The 25,835-nt window shown below is 39.8% G+C and overlaps 1 protein-coding gene across 28 annotated transcripts in view; it reads left to right on the top strand.

Moving 5' to 3' along the window:
• The window catches only part of Dlg2 (discs large MAGUK scaffold protein 2), a 1,973,059-nt gene that overhangs the window by 1,810,419 nt on the left and 136,805 nt on the right, over positions 1–25,835 (top strand). The gene's annotated exons all lie outside the window — the stretch shown is intronic.

Raw genomic sequence — 25,835 nt, forward strand, 5'->3', positions numbered from 1 at the left:
TAGGCATCAGAGCATTCCTGAGTAGGATGTGTTGGTCCTGAACTATTGGCTTAGGAACACAAGTGCCATGCCTATGTTCCAATTAGCCCATGTTTGTCAGTACACTTCAGCTCAAAGGCTTTGCATTTAATCATTTCCAAGTAATTTTTGAAATGTTATTAGGCCAAAACTCTTCCCTAATTTTATCTTTTCAATTTTTTTCTCTTTAAAAAATGAAGGGGGGTGTGTGTCAATGTAGCTCATGTTAACAAATTCTAGAATTTCTCTTGGTTCTAGAAACACAAGTATATACTACCACATCCAACTCTTTAATTATTTCTTGATAATATTGAAAATATTAAAATATTAAAGTGAGACATCAGTTCTGTTCATGACTGAAGCTCCAGACGTTTGCTTGCAGTCGGTCTTGGGAAAAACTATTCCTTTTTCCCTCCTGACCTTCCAGGTTGTGAGTGTGTTAGTTCTAGTGCATTTATTAGAAATCAGCTGTTGTGTCTAAGAGTGGTGTGAATTGCCTGCTTTTCTGAATGTTCTGGTGGAAATATTCTGCTTCAGTAGAATCTCAATACCAACTGTTTCTCAGACCATAATAGTTTATTTCCTGAACATCTGGAACTCATTAATTAGCCTGGTGTGGTAACTCACCCCTGCAGTCTCAGTACGTATGAGCTGGAGGCAAGGAGACCACCACAAGATTAAGAGCAACCTGGAGATTGCTCTTAGTAGGAAGTTCCTTGGCTACAGAGTGAGTGACTTGAAAAAGGCCTGTCAGTATTTTCTCTGCATGGAAACCTTGAGTGAGGTTTGTAGACACTCAAGTATAACATGGTTTACATTCTAGTACTACCTCCTGTACCACATCTAAGAGTCATCTATTCATGTGTGTTCCTGCATATGTTGTATGTGTGTGCACATGTGTAAGCACACATGTATATGTGCTTCTACAATGTGGGTCCTAAGAACTGAACTATGACCTTCATGCTAGGTTGTAAGCAACTTTATCTACTGAGCCATTTTGTCAACACAGGGTTTTTAATAAGTAATACAAATACTAACAGCTTAGAATGAACATGGCCCCTTATGTGGTCAGAATGAGTATATGTATTATTTGGAGGAAACAGGTCCTCACTGTTTGGATGTCCACTGCCAGCTCTGGTCCAGGATCTGATTGACAGCTAAGGCCACATCTCCTCACCTGTGATACATATACTAAATGATGCACATGAGCTGGACTTATCTGAATTCCAAATGGCTATAAATATAAAGGTAGCATTAACTTTCCTGTGTATCAGTCATGGCAAGAAGACCAATTTTAGAATGTGGTTTCTCCTCAGGGGCCTTAATTTGCTGGATGCTCTGGCCATCATAGAATGCCAGTTTATTCTGGACAGTTTCTGTGCCTTGGGACTCTTGGACTTAAAAAAAATGATATATGATGATGATGATGACGACAGACAGACAGACAGACAGACAGACAGACACATCAATCTAACAGACTATTAACCTGTCCTAGCTAGCCAACTCTATTCTACATTGTTTTGAAGTATGTCATTGTCCATGGAAGGAAATGTGGAGAACTACCTTAGTAAATGTCTTATAGTGACATCACAAATGAAATAGAAGTTAAGCCAATATGTGTCTCTTTCTCTTCTCAATACTTGTATGTTATAATCACAGGTTTTCATGATAAAAATTATTTTGAAAAATCTTGAAATATTTTATTTTGGGATAGCAAATAAGAAAAAAAGTAGTTTGGCTAAGAGTATCCAGACAAATCAGTCAACTGAATGAATGACTTTATAGACTAAAACTACAAAGAAAAAAATCATCGATGTTGATGTCATTAAAAACAGAGTACATGAAAATATTGTTAATGCAGTAGAAAAAAAATTGATGAAGATATGTGGGTTAAAAGTTTTTAAGTTGTGGAAAATTAAATAAAGGGCTATACACACAAAATCAAGGCATACTCAAAAGTACTATTGATTAGAATCAAATCTTCATGCTGAGAAGTGGTAAACTAAAGTATAATATGAAAGAAAATTGGAAAGCTAAACTAATAGATAGTTTTAAAAGAAGCACATACTTAAGTGAGACTTAAACACACTTCTATATGAAATTTCCCAGAAAAAAATCTCTTTCATATTAAAATCTAATATTTGGTCTTCTAAAATTCCATTCCGTAGTACCTACAGATCCGACCTTAGCATCTAAATGAGTCTGAGAGACAGAGGGTAGTAGAGGAAATAAAGGCTACACACAGTAAGAGCCTAGAACAAGAACTCTAAAGGCTCCTGGCCTTGTTCTTGCACAATGCGTAAAATAGACCAACAAGGGAAGCAAGGATGTAAAATGGACTAGCACAGCCCAAACAGAATCCTTACCAAAAATTGTCCCCGGAGACACTTGCCATATCTGGAGCATGCCTACAGGAACTGTACCAAATTAGTCTGTGTTTATTTTAGAACATCAGCTACTCACTCGCTCAAAATAAATGAGTAGAAGAGTTTCTTGACTATAGAAGAATAAAGTAATGAGTGTGTCTTTCTGGTCTGGAACTGACATCTTGGAGTATTATTTTACTTGTCTTGCTTACCTTTTTCTAAATGCCAAAAGGAACCTTAGCTATTACCAGGTCTGCTCTGAGGACCAAAAAGAAAACATGTTTGCCTGGGAATCCCACAGCGGCTATGACAGCCAACTCTCTAACCAGTCCTACATTTCTCCCCACTTTGTTCCATCTCCCTCCATCGTAGTTCATGGGTTCCGGCTGTTGGATGTATGTTAGCTGTGGTTGCCAGTCTCTGGCCAGTGCTGTGTTAGACACTCAGATGAGTGAGAAGTGAAATTCAAGCATACTACTTTAGGGCAATGCGGAATATATTTTGGGGCCTTCCCTGATATTATCCATATATTTGCAAGAAGTAAATACCTAAGTCAGAGAGTTCACAAAATTTTGAGCTAGGATAAGCAATTCAATATTTGCCTAGTTCATATAATTCCTACTCTGCCTTAGAGTTCCCTTCTTACTCCCCCCACACACATACATACTCTCATACGCATATATATATATGTGTATATATATATATATATATATATATATATATATATATATTCACACACACATACACACACTCATGCAGAGAGAGAGAGAGAGAGAGAGAGAGAGAGAGAGAGAGAGAGAGAGAGAGAGAGAAAAGAGAAAGAGAGAAAGAAGTGTCTAAGCTAGCTTTGGCTCTGACCCTGTTGAAGATGGTGTGACATCTTACGAGCCTTTTGAAGCTGGCTTTATCCCTCTGGTGGACATGATCCTCCCAAGTGGTAACACTTTGTTTCCCTGAACTCTTGAAATGAAAGTAAGCAGCACTACCTGGCTCAAAGAGAGCTTTAAACTGGTTCCAAAGATTTTCAATCTAGATGGAATTATTTTACTTGTCTTAAGCTGTGTGCAACACTAGAAGTGATGTGGGAGCAGTGTACGAATGAAATCGATCGATACTCGTAATCTTCTACATGTTGTACAGGGATGACTTCAATGTGTTTGCACTGTTTGACTTTTATGTGTCCTGTATTGTGGAAACCTATATTTGAAAAGTCATAACAACAAATAAAGTTGGCTGGGGATATAGTCCAACAGAACAGTTCTCACATCGCCTGTAATAGAGCCTGGATTACAAACATAGTATCAAAAAATGAAGGAAATGAACCGAAGTGTTAAGGATACAAATATGGCAATTTTCAGAGTATTAGGCAACTACATTATTAGTTCCCAGTAAATGTTCTTAATCCCCAGAGTAGCTATGTGGGATTTCGTTCATGTCATCAAAGCTGTTCATATGAGCAAAAGAAGCAAGCAGATGCCTAGGTGGAATGACTGAATTAATCTCTTCATAGATGTTCTCCCCTTCTGCCCTTCAGTAAAAAAGCTGGTTTCCAAAGAACATGGCTTTCCTTGCTGCTAAGAGAATTATGGTCAGAGACACATGGTTTTAGTTCCCATAGAAGCACAGAGTCTAGAGGAGAAAGCTTCCTTAAAGGAATAAAAGCATCCAGATCACTAGGAGAAGGCTGGAGGTCAGAGAGAAAAACATACATATATCTATCACTTAAGAGTAAAAGGTCACAGTAAAGAACATTTTGGACTATGTTCATTGGCTAATAAAGAATATTGAAACTTCCAGTAAGTACCCGGCATCCTTGTTATGAACTTGTTAAGTGTTCTGAGTGCTACACTTAACTCTCAGCTATGAAGTATCTTTTACCTATTGGTTCTGTTCCTAAATCCGTAACGGGAACAAAGGACTCGGCCAAAAAAACATGTCTTCTGCCTGTAGGAAACTCACCATCTAGTAGGAACCAGGACAGCAGTTTAATGTAGTGGAAGATAAACCAAAAATCTCCTGGAATTTTGACTGCTTCCTAATGCACAATATTAGAGTTGCTATTTCAGAAACTTTTTCAGTATCTTGACCCAAGGAATGAAGGGCATTCATTCTTCCTCATGACCCTGTAAATGGAAACATTCCTAAAGAGGAAAGAACTTGGGTGTTCAGCGCACGCTTTTGCTTATGTATAGCGTGTACTTCACTGTTTTCCATTCTGTGTGATCAGCCTCTCTGTGCTCAGCAATGGTCACAGCTGACTGACTTGATTTAATAACTCCTCAGTGGATCATGATGTGTGGCTTACAAATACACAGAAGAGTTCCAGGTCAAAAACTTGGTACCCAGTCGAGCAGGAAAAAGCACTTCCCTGCATTAGCAATTCAGTATCCCAGGGATCCCAAATGCTTGCTAGTGTAGCTGATTTGGAAGGGGGTTATGACTGACATTAGGGAAGAAGTAGAAATAGAGGAAAATATCTTCCATGAGGCTTTCTTCAATCAAATACCCTTTAAAAAAACAAACAAACTTCTATTATTCTATAAAATTACCTCAGCCTAGCAGTCAGGAGTATGGCAGCCTTCTTTGACTTAAAGAAAGAGATTCTGCCAAGTGGTTTTTTTCAGATTCCCCAGCTAGACTTGACATGGGAACAGACTTTCAGGTCCTATTTAAGATGCCATAGAGTAGTATTTAGGGACACAGTTGTTGGACTCAGCCAAACACAGATACTTTTATAGTATGAACTTGCCACTCACTAGTTCTGTGACCATAGAGAAATCAGCGCCATCTCCCTTGGCTTCATTTCTTTGTCTATAGGAGTGAAAATGGTAACAGGAATAGTATATGATGAAATGACTATGATCATTTATACATAACACATGGAAAGACATTGATAAATCTTAGTTGATAATCATTATTTATTACAAAGGCTGCCTGTCTAGATAGGGCAGATAGGAGTCCATGTTTCGTCCCACCCCTAGGGTGATGACACACCGCTACTCCACTGTTGTAATCCAGTGCTGGGCTTTTAGGAAGCACCAAGACACTGTTCAGAGGGTAGGGAAACACAGTCTAAGATGTGGAAGCTGAAGCTCGGGTTTCCTCACCCCTGGGAATCCAGTTGCAGCTTCTGGGAAACTGCACAGAGGAGTCAGGTAACAAAGGGTTGGGGTGCAAGGAGCTGTGATGAAGACCCCAGAACTGGGAGGTCCCAAACTCCTGGACATCATGGCGCTTTGGGTCTTGAGGACTTGGGTTGTGAGGAGTTGGGAATGGAGTTGGAGGCATGCTTGGGCTGGGGACCAGTGGGCTGGGGCAAGGGGAATGGGAACTCCGGCTTAGCTCATTTGTGATTGTAGCAGTAGGTGTCTGGGAGCACAGAGGGGCCTTCTGCAAGAGACTTAGGCTGTACTTCTGTAGTCAAAGGCTGTCTCCATGCTCCCCACAGTGGCTCTTGATGAAAGAGACAGTCCTTGGTTCCAAACTATTTATTGATTGTTCATCATAGAAAGTGGATGCATACCACCTTCTCAGGGTGGGTCAGAAATTAATTACCATTTGCAGGAAGGAATGTCTGGGTAGGGAAGCCTACAGGCTAAACCCTCAGGGTCTCATTAGTATGGAGAACTATGTTCTGGTCTATATCACTATCATGGGGAGTGCGGTCACATGTTCTGGACCAGGAATCTAGTAGGGAGCAGAGGCATCTACCATCCCAGGTGGGTACCTGGGTACCAGGGTCTCAGACCCATTTAACCTTACCAAGTTTCCTGGTACAGTCCACTGTCCCCACAGGCAGAGACTGTAGAATTGATTGTGAGTAGGCATTATTTTCTTAGCACTGGGGTGAACTGTCCCTCTGGCTCACTCCCATTGTTCCATTGCTTTCTTTCAGCAGGAAAAGGACAAGGTTTCCTGGTGGCCTATACTCATTTCTGGCCTCTGTACCATGGTGCCTGAAAAGAAGGCCATAATTCTGTGGCCTTAGAATGCCCAGCTTTGTCAACTTCCTAATAAGACTCGACCCAGGGAAGCTGGAAACGAATTCAGTAATAGCCACAAACTCGGGTCACTGTGTATTCAGCTAGCAGTCCTATGTTCACACAGATGCCAGCACTGGCACACTCACATAATGTCTCCTTCTTCCCCTCTGCTCTCTGTGTGGACTCCGGCTCCCTCTTCAATTCTGTTTTGATGGGAAAGACTATTCTTTTATGGCTGTTCTTTATTGTACTGTTTTTCTTTAGGTGGCAATTTTTGTTTTACGGTCTGTAAATAATGTGACCAGTGGGCTGAAAGTGGTCCCCTGCCCCATTGTTTCCAAGCACTGTGTATAAGGTGACTGACTGCCTTACTGGTGTGATAAAGTACCCTAATACAGGCAACCTCAGGGAGAAAGGGTTTATTTTGACTCGTAGTTTTAAGGTACAGCTCGTTATTGTTACGTATTGTTACAAGTTATGACCTAAACAACATAATGGTCATATTACATCCATAGTCTGGGAACAAAGAGTGATAAATATTCTTCTTATTCACCTGCTTTTCTCTTTTTTTTATGCAGCCTGGGATGCTAGCCTATGGAATAATGCTCTTTACAATCAATAAACTCAATCTAGATAATCCATCACAGACAAGTCCAGAGTCTAACCTAAGGATAATCCCTCACCGGCAGGTTTGTCTCCCTGGTGACTCTGGATTCTGTCAAATTGGCAATATCAACCATTACACATCAAGTCATTCGTGTCTTGATTTTTCTAGTCAATAAGAATATTGTTTGCATTGGTCAGTTGGCAATAGATGTCAAGGAGATTGAGGCAAATGAGAATCATAGGCTCTTTCTCTCAAACCTGCATAGTATAGATATGTTGGTAGTTTATCAACTATGTAGATCATTACTGGAAAGATCATCTCCTGATAACTAATATGTCACATATCTTATGATTATATACCTATTTTAATAGCTTTGGAGAAAGTATAGCTGAAGTGGACATACCATTGAAGAACAACCTACAAATCCCAGTTAGTGTCTTCATTTTATCAAGTTTTAAATTCTTAGTAAACATTTATTAAATGAATGAACTCCACATCTATCTTTCCTACACAAATGTAGCCAAAGTATTTGATCAAGCTGGTGGCAGTTAATTATGAACTGAGGGCAGCAAGTCCATCTGTGTCTTCAAGATACAAGCACCTCTTGCCAGCACTGCAATTCCAGGAAAGATGTGGCATCACCAGGACAGCAGCCTGCTTCATTTGTCCCCCAAACTCTCAGATTTCATTTTAACCAGGGCCTAATTAATAACAGAATTAACATATACACACAGAGACTTATTAGAGAGAAAGTCTGAGACAGGGCCAATGTCTTGACAAAGTTTCCCTTTCTCTTCCAGGAGTCAATGTCTAGATGTTCCTTTAGTGGCAGGTTTGAAAAATAAAAAATACTATCCGGGACACTTTGCTTTGATGGACTTTTATTTAGGGAAAAGGTTATTCCTATATTACTAATTATGGTGAGACAAAATACAATTTTTGTAGTATTCCTTTGTTTATGTAGAGGATTTTTCTATTTCCGTTGAATAAAAGTACAGACATCTACTCTCTCTCCCATGGCCCCATTGATCAGTAACCCAGTCATGGTAGGAAAGAGAGTGGCACAGAGGCCAGTCTGCAACCTCCTTTTTTGTGGCATAGTCACTTCCAACCTTACCTGATAACGGAGTTCATCAAAAGGTATAAGGCAAGGTTATGACATCCATGTACTCAGATACAAGGCAGAATTCTTTCTCCCTTCCTCCAGCCTTCCACTACTGTCCTTAGAAAAGGTTACAGTCAACTGTGTGAGAGCTGCTGCTGAGTACTTGGCATAGCATTAGCTGATATTTATGTTGACCTTCATTCCTTGACTTCTATGCTCTTATTTAACAACATTTATATACTCTGAAATCGATTGAATTATGATATTGTATGACACAGCAGAATAGAGAATTAAAAGCACTGAATTAAGAGTGAGTTTCTTTCTTAAAATCTTCCAGGAAAGGAGCTAAAAAGATGGCTGAGTTAGTAAAGTACTTGCCACACAAGCAGGAGGACATGTCTTTACATCCCCAGCACCTATATAAAATGTTGGGCATGGCAGTCTGCATCAGCAACCCCAGACATGAAGATCCTTGGTCATCACTGGCCAATTACTAGACAATAGCTAGCTTGCTATTTGGTGAACTCCCAGCACAGTGAGAGAATATCTCAATAAAGATAAAGTGGAAAGTTATCGAAGGTGGCACCAAATGTCAACCTCTGGCCTCTACCCATGTGCACAAGGGCATGCCCAAAAGCCTGTACACACCATACATGTAACACAGAAAGGGTTATGTACACACACATGCACAAACACACCTTCTAAGGGAAGTGGCATGATATGACCAGGTACCTGTTATTCTATTCAGGTATTCTATTTAGTTAAACAGGCTGAATAGAATTTATTGACTGGGAAGTCCAGAGGAGAGGTAGAAAAATATGTGATAAAATTCAGATGGCAACTTGGGCTATAATAATGAAGGGCTCAGGAATGTAAATGCTATAGGCCTACTATCGACTTCCTTTAAATCTCACAACAGTACTGTGACAGGTACAATTATTGTCCCTGTGCTAAAAAGGAGATATTTTCAAGGAAATTTGAAAGCCAAAGAGCTTTAAAAACAGCCTGCATAAGCCACTGCTTTAACCAGTTATGCATTTGTTTATACTGTAGTGCAGTCAAGTTGAAGTTGGCCCTGTACTGCTAACATTCAAAGTAATGAAATTTGTGTTTCTTTTATGTTATATATTAAATTTCTCAAGAAAGGCATTCTAGGGCAAAATGTGTAGCTTATTATGCTGGCTAGTTTTATGTCACCCTGACACAAGCTAGAGTTATCTGAGAGGAGGGTCCAGAGTTGAGAAAATGCCTGCATAAGACTGAGTGGTGATACACCTGAGCTGATGGTCCTGGGTTCTATAAGAAGCCAGGCTGAGCAAGTCTTGAGGAACAAGCCAGTGAGCAGCACCCTTTCTTGGCCTCTGCATCAGCTCCTGCCTCCAGGTTCCCATCCAGTTTGAGTTCCTGCCTTGGCTTCCCTCATTGGACTGTGATCCAGGGTATGTAAGCCAAATATACAGCTCCCCAGTTGCTTTTGATGATAGCGTTTCATCACCGCAACATTATATAATATATAATTATATATAATATTAATATAACATTATATAACATATATAACATTATATAATTATATATAATATTAATATAATCCTAATTAAGATACTGACTAATTGCCAATTATATATAATATTAATATAACATTATATAACATATATAACATTATATAATTATATATAATATTAATATAATCCTAATTAAGATACTGACTAATTGCCAACTTTCATTTTTTAAAACAGAGTCTCACATTGCCTGGTATGGTCTTGAACTCAGTATATAGTTGAGGGCTACCTTTACCTTCTTATCTTCTCAAGAGATGGGATTTGAGAAGTCTACTATCATACCCAGTATATGTAGTCCTATGAGTCAACGTGGGGTCTTCTGTATGCTAGACAAATACTCTCTAAACTGAGGTACAACCTCAGCCCTCAGCTGCAATCTTGACTGTCTCATTTGTAGTATGGACATATTGCCTCTCTCACAGTCCCCTTAGGATTACTCTGAACCATGTCTTGCAAGGAGCTCACCCTATGGGACTTATTAAGTAAAAAGAAAGTTCCCTTGTTTCTGTGTGTACTTAGAATTTGCTTCCTTTAGTGGAGAATAAATTTTGATTCTTCGTTTTTACTTTGAGACTCATTATGCTTACACTAACAGCTATTTACATTTTTAATTGCATCTTTAATTGTGGAACAAAGGGCTTTATGTTTCAGCAGCCAATTTTATTCCTGAAATAGAAAAGAGGAAGATTCAGGGGTGCTGTGGTTGTTGTTGCTGATGTTGTTGTTGATGTTGCTGTTGTTGTTTTGTTTTGCTTTGTTACTTCACCTTCCCCTGAAAATATAGTTTGCTACTAATGTTTAAAGCGTTTCAGTTTTTAGATTTCTGTAGGGAAGGGAGAAAGAGTCTCCTGAATGACCTCCACATTTCTCTCCAGCCCTCTGGCACATCTAGACTTTATAACTTACTGTTATTGATGGTTAGCCTGTCATTTATGTATTCATTGATTCCTCCCACTAAAGCTTTTCTGAGCCATTAACCACCTCCTTGTGGCTCAGGTGTTAACAAGATTAATAAGGCATTTCCCCCCTGCCCTTGAGAACCTCGGGTCATTCTACCAATCTAGATTTTAATTCTTGGCTCTTACCCCATAATAATCACATTACTAGAAATGTCTTATTTCCTGAGGAAATGCTTGGGTTTGATGACCAAAATATACCAACTCTCACTTTAATATATGAAGCAAATGCACAATTTATCTTTTTAAAGATGAGTGTTACATTTGTTCTTTGACTATATCCATGTGTATAGAAAGCTTTCTTGTTACTGCCTGGCATCTTCTTCACATCCTGACCACCACCCACCAACAGTAGTTTATTTCTCTGACTCATGATTTCTAGTTTGGGTTTTATAACGTAGTTTAGTTTAACCATAACCATATGTATGAACATTGTATAGGAGCTGTCCATTGGACCCAGGTGGGGGTCACCAGAGGGAATGCAAATGAAAGCAGTGACTTTCATCTATTTCTGACTCTATCAGTAATGAATAGCTCAGCAGTGAATTATAAGACCCCTGAAACCCTCTTCCTTAGTTCACAACTGTTGATAAACCCATTCTTGTATCTACCCAGTTCAGATATCCATAGCTACAGTGGATTCACTATTGTGATGGTTGTGGCTTACTCAGAAGATGGCATTTCTCAGCCTTCTGTCTATATTTTCCAACTCTTACTTTCTAGTTCCTCTTCTAGAAATCCTCCCTGATCCTTAGAAGTCGTTGGATAACGTGTCTTTTTTAGGACTGAACACTCATCCCTCACTTATCCTCAGCACATTGAGCAGTCATGAATCTCTGCACTCATCACTACTTCCTGGAAAGGGAAGCTTCTCTGTATAAGGCTGAGAGTGCATTTTATGAAAACATAAATATTTAGAAGGCAGTTTGACACTGTGTCAGTTAAGCTAAACAACAGTGTTCGGTTCCCCCAACACCAGCATCTCAGGATCAATGGCCTTTCACACTGTGGGCTTTTGACTAGTGCCTTAGAGTTATGGTTTCTATTTCTGTGAAGAGACATCATGACCACGGCAACTATTGTAAAGGAAAACACTTAATTGGTGATGGTTTTTAGATCAGAGCTTTAGTCCATTGTATGGCAGCACACAGGCAAACATGGTGCTGGAGAAGGAACCATGGAGAGTTCTGCATCTGGATAAGCAGGCAGAAGGAAAAGAGGGTGACACTGAGTCTGGCTTAAGCTTGTGAAACCCAAAAGCCCAACTTACTGTGGCATACCTCCTCCAGCAATGCCACCTTACTCCAACAAGGCCACAACTAATAGTGCCACTCCCCGGAGACAAAACATTAAAATCTATGACCTCATGGGGGACATTCTTATTCAAGCCACCACAACCAGGTTAACTCAACCTGGCATGAATTACCTCTATGGACCAAGCCTCAAAGCCCATCAGAGAGCAATCAGTTTGCTCTGTAACATCAGTACCACTTTTGTACTGCAGACGTGGCTGTGGACCATGCAAACTACAAAGAACCTGTGAAGGAGGACATTGGTCATTTAATTCCGGTATTTGAATTATTCTTATTTGAAACACCTTAAATGAATTTAAAAAATTCTCCTCCCCTCCCTACCCCCCCCTGCCCCCGTGTGTGTGTGTGTGTGTGTGTGTGTGTGTGTGTGTGTATGTACATGTACATGCATATGGCATGAGTTGTCTCCTTTCATGTGTATCCCAAGGATCAAACTTAGTTGTCAGGCTTGGCAGCAGAAATTTTTCATTGCTAAGCTGTCTTGTTGGCCCACTGAATGAGGGTTTTTGTTTTTTGTTTTGGTTTGTTTGTTTGTTTGTTTTGTGCGATGAACATAGTGATTAAACAGAACATAATATTAAGACAATCAAGGAGGCTGGAGTGTTGGATTAGCTAAGAGCATGTGTTGATATTATAGAGAACCAGAGGATCTGACACCCTCTTTTGACCACCTCAGGCAGAGGCACACATATGGTACACAGCAATACATTTAAGTAAAACACTCATATTAAGAAGGAGGAGGACGAGGAGGACAAGGAAAGAGAAGAAGAAATGTTTACACACACACCCAAAAGAGGATAGTCAACCAACATATATTCTTCAGTGCCCCCAGACCACATGCACTGCTCACCCCATATCTTCACCTGTCTATGGCTTCTCTGACCCTCTTCTGTTTGACTTCGGCTTCCTTAAAGACAACAATTCTTGTCTATATCTTTACAGTGTGGCACATGGAAACTGTTAAGTCTTTTCATGTGCTTGATGATTAAGGCAAGCAGGTTAACTTTCCCTAAACTTTTACTTGATTTCCTCGTAGCTTGCAGACACCTGAAAAGGTCACTGGGGCCCGAGAACTAACTCAGATTAAGAACACTTGCTCCTCTTCTAGAGCAACCAGGTTGGTTGTCAGTACCTTCATTGGATGCCTCACAACTGCCTGTTTCTGAGTCCTACCTTCTCTATGTCAAGAAGGCACCTGATTGGCAAAGTACACATACATACACTCAGGCATACACACATGATACATATATATGCATATATATATATAAAATGCAGGCACACAAATATACATATAATAAACAAATCTTAAAAAAAAAGGTCTGTGTTCCATTGATCAAATGAATAAAACTTCCTTCTCAAACTGTCTTAGACAAAACCTTTTAAACAAGTAACCAACAAAGCTGTGTTTATCATTGGTTATTACATCTATTTCCCATTTTATTATAAATCAGTAAGTAGCAGTTATGAATACTTATAAATGTAATCATAATAGAGTACAGCTAAGAAGTTGCCTGCTTTGTACCAGATAGGAAGGACTTTGGATGTCTTATTTTACTTACTATTCACAAACTGTCACTAAATGGATGTTGTGATTAGACCCACCATAGAGAAGAACGGGTTAGGTCAGATACAAACTCATATTAGAACCTGAGCATGCTGTTCTGTGTCCCTATTCACTAGGCCATATGGCTCTAATAAACAACTTTCACATGTTTGTTTTTATTTAATACAGCTCATCTACAAATGGATACTACTTTCCACACTATTACAGATGAAGACATGGATAGGTCAGAACACCAAGTTCTCGCCTCTTTTCTCAGAGTGCTCAAGTACTTGACTGAGTTAACCTTCTCTTCAAGTTTGTGAATTTGCCACCATCAGGTGTCCTTTTCTAATGGGTGCCTTGTGTATTGCCAAGATACATACTACATGAGTTTGGAGACTTCCTTTTCTTTTCATTTATATTATATCATTATTATATTATATGGGTTTTCTACCTACATTTATGTCAGTGTACCATGTGCATGCCTGGTGCCCAGGGATGCCAAAAGAGAGCATTGTATCTCTTGTAACTAGAGATACAGATGATTGGGAGCCACCATATTAGTGTTGAGAATTAAACCTAGGTCTACTGGAAGGGCACCCAGTGCTCTTAACTCCTAAGCCATCTGACCAGCCGCTAGTACATAAGTTTTAAGATTTTTATTTATTAATAAATCTTTGACAATTTCATGCATACCGAATGCATTTTGCTCATTTATAGGTATCATTAACCTCTTTCATCCCCCTCCACACTCCCACTGAACTACATCTTGGTGGGTAGTTCATGGGTTTTAGTAGAATTACCCATGCTTCATTAAAGTTTGGATGTGCTATGGAACATTACCCAGTTACTTCCCATCATGTACTCTACTTTGTGAACTGGTGGACTAATTCCTTATTCCCAGATATTCTCAGACCAACTGACACACGGCTCCAGAGCCTCCTCTGCCAACCAGAGTCTGAAGTCAGGCTATCTCACAATAAAAGCACAGTTAAGACACCTTTCACACATTAGTTCCTTCTGTGTGACAGGACATGCAGCCTGGTTTTTGTCCTTTCTTCATCATTATTGAGGCACCATGCTAAATTAAAACCAGAGACAGCAAAAGCAGAGAAAGAACAGACCCCCATGCAATGCAGTTCACACACTCACAGCTCTGACACCTGGTGCAGGACGCATTGTGTGTTCTCTTTACCATGCAGCACAATAGGAGCCAATGGCCAAAAGCCAAGACTGGGAACGTTTTCAAAGATGCAAGCTTTGCCATTTGCCTAAAAGAGTCCTTTATCTGATCACCCATATGCTTATTTGTGATTTGTAGAAATACTATCTCCCAGCACCTGGTCCTTGAAAGTCTTTAAACCTCCACCTTCTTGGAGCATTCCACAGCACTTTGACTCCTCTGCCTCCATGGAGATAAGCTTCCAAACTTTAATTAGCATCATTATCTCACATTACAACAGCAGTATGTGTCAGTCTTTCTATTCCCTTCCTCCTCCACCCTCCGTATCACCTTTGTCTTCAGCTTTAAGTTTTTTATAAAAATGTCTCAGAGGACTTTGAGAGTCACTTGTGCCAGTTGGGTGTTCTAGAGGTTTAGCCTGGTGTCTGCTCAGCACAGTGTTGGGTACAGATTTCTCCAACCAGAAACATTAGAGTTAGCATCAGGCACCTGTCATGGGATTAGCAACTCTATCAGTTAAGAAACCTAAAAATAATAGGTCAATAACAATGCATACTTTGGACTGGTGAGAGAGCTTAGCAGTTAAGAGTACTGATTGCTCTTCCAGAGGTCATGAGTTCAAATCCCAGCAACCACATGATGGCTCACAACCATCCGTAATGAAAACCAAATTAAAAAAAAAAATCTATGAGCCAGAGTGAGTGGGGGCCAGAGCAAGATAAAGAAGGGAAAGGTGAAAAAGAAACAAAACAAAACAAAACTGTGTATAGTTTAGTTGAACATTTATTAATGCTACTGTTTTAAAGGAGTAAAAGGTGTTTTGATGCAAAGAGGAAAAATGTTATTTAAACATGAGAAAGAGCTCTTGATTTTATGTTTATATTCTTAAAAACTTAATAGATGATCTTGAATTTTTTTCCTGGAAATTTTTTATTCTCCTTGACAACATCCCTTGATATTGCATTACCAAATGATAAACAATGACAGGAAATCACTTGGTTTTATATAATTTTCAAAGGTAGCAAGGTAGTAGCTATTTGACTTTAAAAAATGAAGTCCACAGATTCTTTCAAAAAATATACTAGAAGGTTATAAAACTTGCAAATTTCACTGTATGGAAGTATAAGATCAAAGGTCAGACTAACACATCTTTGAACAAACTCTATTCAAGCTACAGTTGCCCACCTGTTTTATTTTTCTGGGGTTGCAGGTAAAACCTGGGCCCTCATACTGACTAGGCAAACTTTCTTATTCCCCAGCCTCAGAAGAAACATTCTACCCCACTCTTACCATGTCTGTCTGCAAGCATTTGATGTGTGACAGCAATCTTCCCTGCTCATTTCTTCAGCTGTAAAGCAGATATATAAGCACAGAATAACCTGACATTGAGACTCCAGTCCAGGGATACAACTGGACCTCCGATTCCGATTATCTGGGTTGTTCTAGCCTAGATGGATTGTTAATGAGGATCAAGTAGACCAGAAAGCAGGGCAGGCAATGGTCTCCTCCCCATTTTACTCCAACATGTGTCCCCATCCACCAGGAAGAAAAGTGGAGTGAGGAAGGAGCCTACACCGCTCACGAAACAATGCAATCCTTTCCCACTGGCTTTTTTTTTTTTTTAATTGCAGCTCTTCAACAATAAATGAATTTCAGCTCTGATTTCTGATCCGAGTCATGAACTTGTCAGAGCTGGCAGCACTCATCACTGTAGTGTAAGTTGTACAGTTATAAAGAGGCACCATCAATAAAGATTGGCAAGTGGCCACAAGACTGAGAAAGTGTCTGTCCTTTGGCATTTAGGGTATTGATGGTAGGTGTTCTTCAGTCATCCCAAGAGGAGGACTCTATCCAATGGATGTAATTTGTCTCCATTTGGAAATGTCCACAGGGTCAAGGGGCCAAATACCTGCTGGGTTACCTCTGTTCCTGGTGATGACTACTCCCTCCCAGGATACCATATTATATGATAGTGCTAGAATAAACATCAGTCATGAGAGGAGTCTTAGCCAGATTGCAAACAGGTGCTTAAACATTTTCTGAGTCACTCAGGGTAGTTTTGCTGTGTTAGTCCATGAGCATCATGGTTGGGAGCACAACAGCGGACAGGTAGGCATGCCACTGGAGCAGCGGTTGAGAACTTACATGTTCAAACAACAACTGCAAGAAAGAGGGAGGGAGAGGGGGAGAGGGAGAGGGAGAGAGGGGGAGGGGGAGAGGGAGAGGTTAGAGAGAGAGAGAGAGAGAGAGAGAGAGAGAGAGAACTAGATGGAGAATCTCCATATCTTTTATATCCAAAATCTTACCTTAGAAATTAAGGTAAATATTGTAATGCCTAGATTATTTAATATTTAATCCTTTAGTTCTTAAATGCTGTAAATCTTTGGGAGGCATTTGTTTTTATGATTCATCTTAGTCAACCTAGCTCTTTTGAATTTTCTTACTCTTTATATTTTATTCCATTCTTTTCTACAAATGGAGAACTGCTGGCTAGGTCTATGTCAACTTGACACAAGCTGGAGTCATCAGAGAGGAAAGTGTCTCAATTGAGAAAATGCCTCCATAAGATAGGACTATAGGCAAATCTGTAGCATATTTAATCAATTTGTAATTGATGTAGGAGGGCCTGGCCTATTACAGGTGAAGCCACCCCTGAGCTGGTAGCCTTGGGTTCTATTAGAAAGTAGGCTGAGCAAATCATGTGAATCAGGTCAGTAAGCAGCAGTCCTCCCTGGCCCCTGCTCCAGGTTCCTGCTCTGCTTGGGATCCTGTCCTGACTTCCTTCAATGATGAGCAGCAATGTGGAGTGGAACCTTTATAAACCCTTACCTGCCCAACTTGATTTTGGTCATGGTGTTTAGTTACAGCAATAGTAACCCTCACTAAGACAGAATCCCAGACCTTTCTGATAATAATTTGATACATTTCAGTGATGTTTTTTGAATGTTAAATGAATTTTTCGTCATCAAAATTATAATGATACATGGTTAGTAAAATTAATATATTATTATTTAGTAAGGGCTCCACACTAAAGGTAGAGTTTCTCTGTGCAGATCCAAGGAAGGCTTTCCTACCAGTGTGTCTAAGGAACATGCCTTCTGATTTTCATTGGGTAATAACAATTCCTAAAAATACCTATAAGTTCTAGAAGTTCTTTCCCCCTACCCCTTCTGTTTTGAACAACTGCCACCATGGTCCTTCCACTTCCACATCATACCCCAAACTCCTGTCTTACCAAGGGTGAGGTGAAGCCAAGGGTAGGGTGCTTACGTCACTGCTGGTATTCACAACAGCAAAGGAACAGGAGAAAGTGATACATACTTGGGTTTATCTGTGCTGAATTTCTACTGAGGCTTAATTTTCAGGCTTAGTTGTTTCTAATTTCATGATTGGTCATGAGTGGTGCCAGTTGTTGAATATGCAGCTTCCTCAAAGGCGATCCATGGCAGATAGCTTAACATGGAGTTATGATGGCTTCAGTAGAAATCATAGGATAGAGTTCCCACCCTGCCTTGGCCATGACTCCTCAGCAAAGAGGTATGAGGTTACCTGCTGGAGTGCTGTGCATTGGAGACTGGACTAGAAAACTATTTGATTTCAAGCTTGTAAGATGCAATGGACAGGGCATGAATTTGAGTCTTGTCCGTTTTGGTGACTGTTAATTATAAAGTGTTATGCAGGATATTATCAGAGATACAAAGATGAATCAGATATGCCCTCAGGATCCAGCTACAGCTAATTAAAGAAGAAGAGGAAGAAGAAGAAGAAGAAGAAGAAGAAGAAGAAGAAGAAGAAGAAGAAGAAGAAGAAGAAGAAGTAGTAGTAGTAGTAGTAGTAGTAGTAGTGAAGTTAATACACTGTTATTCTGAAAGCATAGGAAAATTGAAAGATTTGAAAAATCAGCCACAGAGGAGCCTTATATACTAGATTCTAGATGTAAAGGGAAAAGGTCTTTAACAGTGTTTCCTACCTATAGAAAGTAGACATATCTATAGAATTAAACTCCAAGCCTAGACTATCAAGTCACTCAACACCTGTTAATTTAGGACAGAGTAGGATAGGCAAGCAATAAATAAATAAAAAACAAATACAGAAACAGGCTAAGCCTGGGGTTTGGAGCAGAAGTAAAATGTGGATCTAAATCTTAGCCTTGTGGAAGAACTACTAGTTCTTGGCCTGTTTTTTTTTTTTTAAGTAAACAAAGAAATAATAATAAAATGAAAATCAATCCTGACTCAGCTAGTGACTTTTCTTTCTCTGCAGTTCCTTTCTTTCCTTCTGAACCTTTACTTTGGGGAGAAGATGAAAATAATAAATACACAATCATAGGCTTAGAGCAATTTTTGTAAATCACCATGTATTTTATATGCATACCTACAAAGCAGTAAAGATAGCAAATTTGGTAGGCTTTTTTTTCCCAGTGTTAATATTACCTTCATATCAAAACTTTAATAGGCAATTATAAGAAAGAAAATTACAGGCTGATTTCTTTTTTAAATTTAGTATAAAAAATCAAAGTAAAATATCAGCCCAGTTAATATAGTAATGCATAGGAAAATAATAATTACAGAAATAAGTGATTGTCTTACCTGCCCCATCCCACATTCTGGGATCCATTAAACTCTGAGCTCCAATGAAGATGCTGTATGGCTGAGCTACACTCCCATCCCCTAAAAATACTGTTAACATTAGAAAATTACAGTATCAGTACAACCAAGGCAGAGCCACGTGATCTTTTCATTTCCAAAAAGACATGCAGTAAGACATAGGCCCTGCCTGTGATAAACTGTTCTTATCAAAAATCATCTCTCTTGAATTCACATGCTTGCCTCAAACATTTTATTTAATCTTGAATAATAAGTGACTCCCTTAATCTACAGGGCGGATATCTCACGCTAAGAATAATCTGTGTGGTACTGAATGATCTTCCCTATCTTCACCTAAAATATCTCTCGCTATACTTTTTTAAAGCCACAGAGCCAGCCATATTATACCAAGGAAGACATACGGACTTCTTAAAATACTGGACTCTGTACAGATCAATATAGAAGTGCCACTCAGTGCTTTTAGAACTTAATCCTCTGCTCAAAGTCTCAATCTGTTTTTCGTAGGGTCTCCCACATGCCTGAACAGACAGTAGTTCCAAAAACACTTGTTAAGTTCATTAGAGGACATTCGCCTGCCTTGGCTTTTCTTCTGTGTTGCTTTTTGTTCTCTTCTCATTGACGATTTCTATGGGTCCCTTCTTGTGACATCTTGAAAATGTGTTGAGATAGAGTCTTAGGAAAATCAAGTAGCTAGCATTCATCTCAAGGTTTGCCTCAAATATTTTGTTCGTTTCAGAAACAATTATTGATATTGTACATATCAGGCATTAAGGCTGAGCCAAGCTAGTCAAGAACAAGCATTTGGTCCTTGCTTTAAGTCCAGCTGGGGAAGAGCATGTAGGGTGATCAAAAATACAAGAATGGTGTTGAAGATTTGACTCACCAGTCCATAGTGCTTGCAGTACTTGCTGTTATAGAGAATCTGAGTTGAGTTCCTTGCATCCACCTAGGGTGGCTCACAACTGCCTGCAGCATGGGGTCCAGAGGAACTGGTGGGTGCCTCCTTCTGGTCTCCACGGGCACCTGCACACATCTGCTGCATATACAGGCAAGCAGGCACATACACATACAGAAACAACAAAACAAAACCCATAAGGATGCTCACATCTACCTCACTACCCTACATTGTGTTTGGATAATGCTGTTAGGGTGGAGAGAAGAGCCACTATCAGGATAAGTCATACCCAATCTTCACTGGTTTTCTTTTCTAAAGCGTGTCCAACAGAAGCTCTAGGCCCATTTTGTTCAAGGCATCATTTTGCTTTACCCCAGTGGCTACATATTAGAATGAATTTGAGGGGTTTTCAGGTATCAGTATTTCCTAGAGCCCTCCTGGTAGTTACAATGCACAGGCAAGCTAAACAACCCATCCTTACTCTCTTCCATGTTTTTCCTTATCCTCTCTGTCTACCCTTGTCCCTCTGTTTGGTTCTTCATTTCATGCTTAAGATGATAGTAGTTCAGAAAATCTCAGAGTTCCCTATTGGAAGCCTAGTGCCAACCTGCAGTTAATGGCAAGGCTGACTCCTGGCCAGACTCAATTTGGACAACATTTAGCAGTAGCTGACCAAGAATTTGAAAAACAACCTTAAGCCTAATGTTCCAGGTGGCTGATACTGGGCAAAAATACAATCTCCTAGTTCAAGGTTAAAATACATTATAAAAGACAGTTGAATGGCCATGAAGAGTCTTCAAGAACCAAACTTCTGACATTCATAATTTGATTTCTAGTGAATCAGAAATGTTGATTAAAAGTTCTTGAATTATATAAAGTCCTTTTGAAAATATACAGAACCTCCAAGGACCAAAGGATGTGTGTGTGTGTGTGTGTGTGTGTGTGTGTGTGTGTGTATGACCAAGTTTGCAGTAAATTCAAATACTGCCCCTGACAGGCCAAATCCATCATTTGACCCTTACTGTGACCTTTTCCTCTCTTCCATCTTCTTCATTGACAATACCACTCTGCACCTTACACTCAGGCTATTCCAGGCCTCAGCAATTGGTTGGCATGGAAACAGATCAGCCTGCTTAGTAGGAGGGAAGTTCTGTTTCCATGTGAAAATGGTAAAAATTCAACTGTCATTCACTTCCAGCCATTTTAACCCTTTAGTTTATCCATCGCTTCAAAACCGTTAGAAATCTAGTATGTAAAGAAACCATCTGCCTCTTCCTACCTTTATCACCTCTCATAAAGGCCCTGTATGGAGCCCCAGAGAACATCACGCACCTGTTTCTCACTTCATTTGTACAGGCTCTTTCTTTAATCTGTGTACTGTGTCCTCCACCATCTCTTCCTATTTAAAAGGTTTGTAATCTTAAAGTCAGTCACCATGTCTCTCAAGAAATGTTCTAAGGTCACACCTCTGCCCTTGTTCTTGTAGTAATTCCACCCTGACAACTGTATATAATTGAAAGTTTCTGTACCTGTTTTCTTCCATACACTGTGGATTCACAAAAGGGCAGGCATGTGATCAATAAGGTCACCTGTACTACGAACACCTGTGTTTCCACACTCTTAGGCTAGGTCTTGGTTATATCAATACTAGACTTTAAACCTTGTATGAGTCACCTCATCAGAGCCTCATGTCTGATGAAGAAATAATACTATGTAAATGCTTATTATCTATCAGGTGTGGACCACACATCAAGCACATTCCTTCATTTCAATGGAAAAAGGACACAGCAAAACTAATCCCGTTTTGAAAGAACATTTGGACTCAAATCTGAGGAGCTGGCCCTAAATCACTCAGCATCCAAGTGGAAGAGCCCCAAGATTATGCTCAGACCTGACTGTGTGTGTGGAAAACACCTATCTTCCTTTAGTGGGAGGAAGTGTTGGCTGAACCCATGGATAGATGAGTAGATTAGTAAGACCTTGCCATGCAAAAGCATGGCCCTGAACTCTTTAAAAATCACAATGAACCACTCCGTGGGTTTAAGTTTCTCCATGCTTGGGGCAAATATTAAAAAATATATAAAGGTTCTTCCAATGATAACATGTTATTCCATAAAGTATGCTTCCTTCTCACTTGACTATTACTCTCTATAAAAGAAGTTTTCAGAACTAAAAACCAAAAATAGGGGGCTTTAAAGAGCCATTAAATCACTGAGACGGGTATCAAATAGAAGCAAGTCACTGCCTTTTTAGCATAGTATCATCGCACCTTGCTGTTGTTGGGTAGGGCGCTGAAGAAGTCAGTGCAGTGAGTGTTATCCAAGTCCTCAGAGTCAACCTTTAGAGCTGCGCTGACTGGGAAGTAAACATCTGGCAGCACTTGCACCTGAGTCCAGATTCTCAGGGCTCACATAAACTGGTAGTGGTCCCAGAGCTCCTAGGACACAGCAGTGGACTCTCCAGGCCAGCCAGCCTAGCATGAACAGCAAATAACAGGAGGCAACCCTGTCCCAAAGAAGGTAAAAAACAAGATGGACGCCTAATGTTCCCCTTTTATCTCTACATATGTACCCCCCAAGACACACACACAAATGCACACACACACACACTTACACACACAAATACACATACACACCACACATGAATACGTGCACATACATATAAACCTTTAGATAAATTAATTATTTGGTTTTATCCAGTTTGTTTCACTGTTTTCTTTTCTAACCAATAATTTAGCCAAGAAACAGGAACAACAAAAGATATGGTCTTAGTCAAATGAATCTATTTTTATACACAAATAAATGTAAAAAAACTCATTTACTGAAAAGATTTTGTGTTGCTGCCAAGTATATGTAAATAATGCCTTGGAATTCAAAAGGAAAGAACAAAACTTATCTGGGATGAGCTGCCCCATTTTTAAATACCATGTTTCACCAGTGGACTTGGTTACCAGGGCTACTGATTCTTAAATTACAGTGGTGAAAATATTACACAGCATGGTCTCCTATAGGATCCTAGAAGCAACAAATATATAAACCTCCTTTGGTAATGTGGCCAATATTTCTTCTCTCTCTCTCTCTCTCTCCCTCTCTCTCTCCTTCTCTCCCTCTCATATGCACATGCACCTTTTATTCTCATTTCTCATTACTTTCTCTCTCCCCCTCTCTCCCTTCCACTTTATATGTTAAAACCAATTCATATTATATCCAAAGGGCACCTTAGTAATAAAACATAGAATAGAAAACAAACTCCACAGCCAAAAACAAGTCTAGGTATAATCCCTAATGCCCAAATTGCAATCCACTATATTTGGCAACATAAATGCATTAGACAAATTTTTTTTCACTATTTTTATCTTGGTTCTTAATTTTTTAAATTAGATATTTATTTCATTTACATTTCCAATGCTACCCCAAAATTCCCCCAAACCTTCCCTCCCTCCCCTCCCCCCTCACTCCCACTTCTTGGCCCTGGCATTCCCCTGTACTGAGGCAGATAAAGTTTGCACAACCAATGGGTCTCTCTTTCCACTGATGGCCAGCTAGGCCATCTTCTGCTACATATGCAGCTAGAGACACGAGCTCTGGGGGGGGGGGGGTACTGGTTAGTTCATATTGTTGTTCTACCTATAGGGTTGCAGACCCCTTCAGCTCCTTGGGTACTTTCTCTACCTCCTCCATTGGGGGCCCTGTGTTCAATCCAATACCTGACTGTGAGCATCCACTTCTGTGTTTGCCAGGCACTGGCATACCCTCACAAGAGACAGCTATATCAGGGTCCTTTCAGCAAAATCTTGCTGGCATATGCAAGGTATCTGAGTTTGGAGGCTGATTATGGGATGAATCCCTGGATATGGCAGTCTCTACATGGTCCATCCTTTCATCTCAGCTCCAAACTCTGTCTCTGTAACTCCTTCCATGGGTGTTTTGTTCACAAATTAAAGAAGGGGCAAAGTGTCCACACTTTGGTCTTCATTCTTCTTGAGTTTCATGTGTTTTACAAATTGTATCTTATACCTTGGGTATTTTAAGTTTCTGGGCTAATAACCACTAATCAGTGAGTGCATATCATGTGAGTTCTTTTGTGAATGTGTTACCTCACTCAGGATGATGCCCTCCAGGTCCATCCATTTGCCTAGGAATTTCATAAATTCATTCTTTTTAATAGCTGAGTGTAAATGTACCACATTTTACTCCATTGTGTAAATGTACCACATTTTCTGTATCCATTCCTCTGTTGAGGGGCATCTGGGTTCTTTCCAGCTTCTGGCTATTATAAATAAGGCTGGTATGAACATAGTGGAGCATGTATCCTTCTTACCAGTTGGAACATCTTCTGGATATATGCCCAGGAGAGGTATTGCGGGATCCTCCGGCAGTACTATGTCCAATTTTCTGAGGAACCGCCATACTGATTTCCAGAGTGGTTGTACAAGCCTGCAATCCCACCAACAATGGAGGAGTGTTCCTCTTTCTCCACATCCTTGCCAGTATCTGCTCTCACCTGAATTTTACATCTTAGCCATTCTGACTGGTGAGAGGGGGAATCTCAGGGTTGTTTTGATTTGCATTTCCCTGATGATTAAGGATGTTGAACATTTTTTCAGGTGCTTCTCAGCCATTCAGTATTCCTCAGGTGAGAATTCTTTATTTAGCTCTGAGCCCCATTTTTAATGGGGTTATTTGATTTTCTGAAGTCCACCTTCTTGAGTTCTTTATATATATTGGATATTAGTCCCCTATCCGATTTGAGATAGGTAAAGACCCTTTCCCAATCTGATGGTGGCCTTTTTGTCTTATTGACGCTGTTTTTTTTTTTTTGCCTTACAGAAGCTTTACAATTTTATGAGGTCCCATTTGTCGACTCTCAATCTTACAGCACAAGCCATTGCTGTTCTATTCAGAAATTTTTCCCCTGTCCCCATATTTTCGAGGCTTTTCCCTACTTTCTCCTCTATAAATTTCACTGTCTCTGGATTTATGTAGCGTTCCTTAATCCACTTAGATTTGACCTTAGTACAAGGAGATAGGAATGGATCAATTCACATTCTTCTACATAATAACAGCCAGTTGTGCCAGCACCATTTGTTGAAAACGCTGTCTTTTTTCCACTGGATGGTTTTAGCTCCCTTGTCAAAGATCAAGTGACCATAAGTGTGTGGGTTCATTTCTGGGACTTCAATTCTATTACATTGGTCTACTTGTCTGTCGCTATACCAGTACCATGCAGTTTTTATCACAATTGCTCTGTAGTACAGTTTTAGGTCAGGCATGGTAATTCCACCAGAGATTTCTGTATCCTTGAGAAGAGTTTTTGCTATCCTAGGTTTTTTGTTATTCCAGATGAATTTGCAAATTGCTCCTTATAATTCGTTGAAGAATTGAGTTGGAATTTTGATGGGGACTGCATTGAATCTGTAGATTGCTTTTGGCAAGATAGCCATTTTTACTATATTGATCCTGCCAATCCATGAGCAATGGGAGACCTTTCCATCTTCTGAGATCTTCTTTAATTTCTTTCTTCAGAGACTTGCAGTTCTTATCATACAGATCTTTCACTTCCTTAGTTAGGGTCACGCCAAGGTATTTTATATTATTTGTGACTATTGAGAGAAGGGAATTGTTTCCCTGATTTCTTTCTCAGCCTGTTTATCCTTTGTGTAGAGAAAGGCCATTGACTTGTTGGAGTTAATTTTATATC

The sequence above is a fragment of the Mus musculus genome, chromosome 7, assembly GCF_000001635.26.
Source record: "Mus musculus strain C57BL/6J chromosome 7, GRCm38.p6 C57BL/6J".
Taxonomy (NCBI): Eukaryota; Metazoa; Chordata; class Mammalia; order Rodentia; family Muridae; genus Mus; species Mus musculus.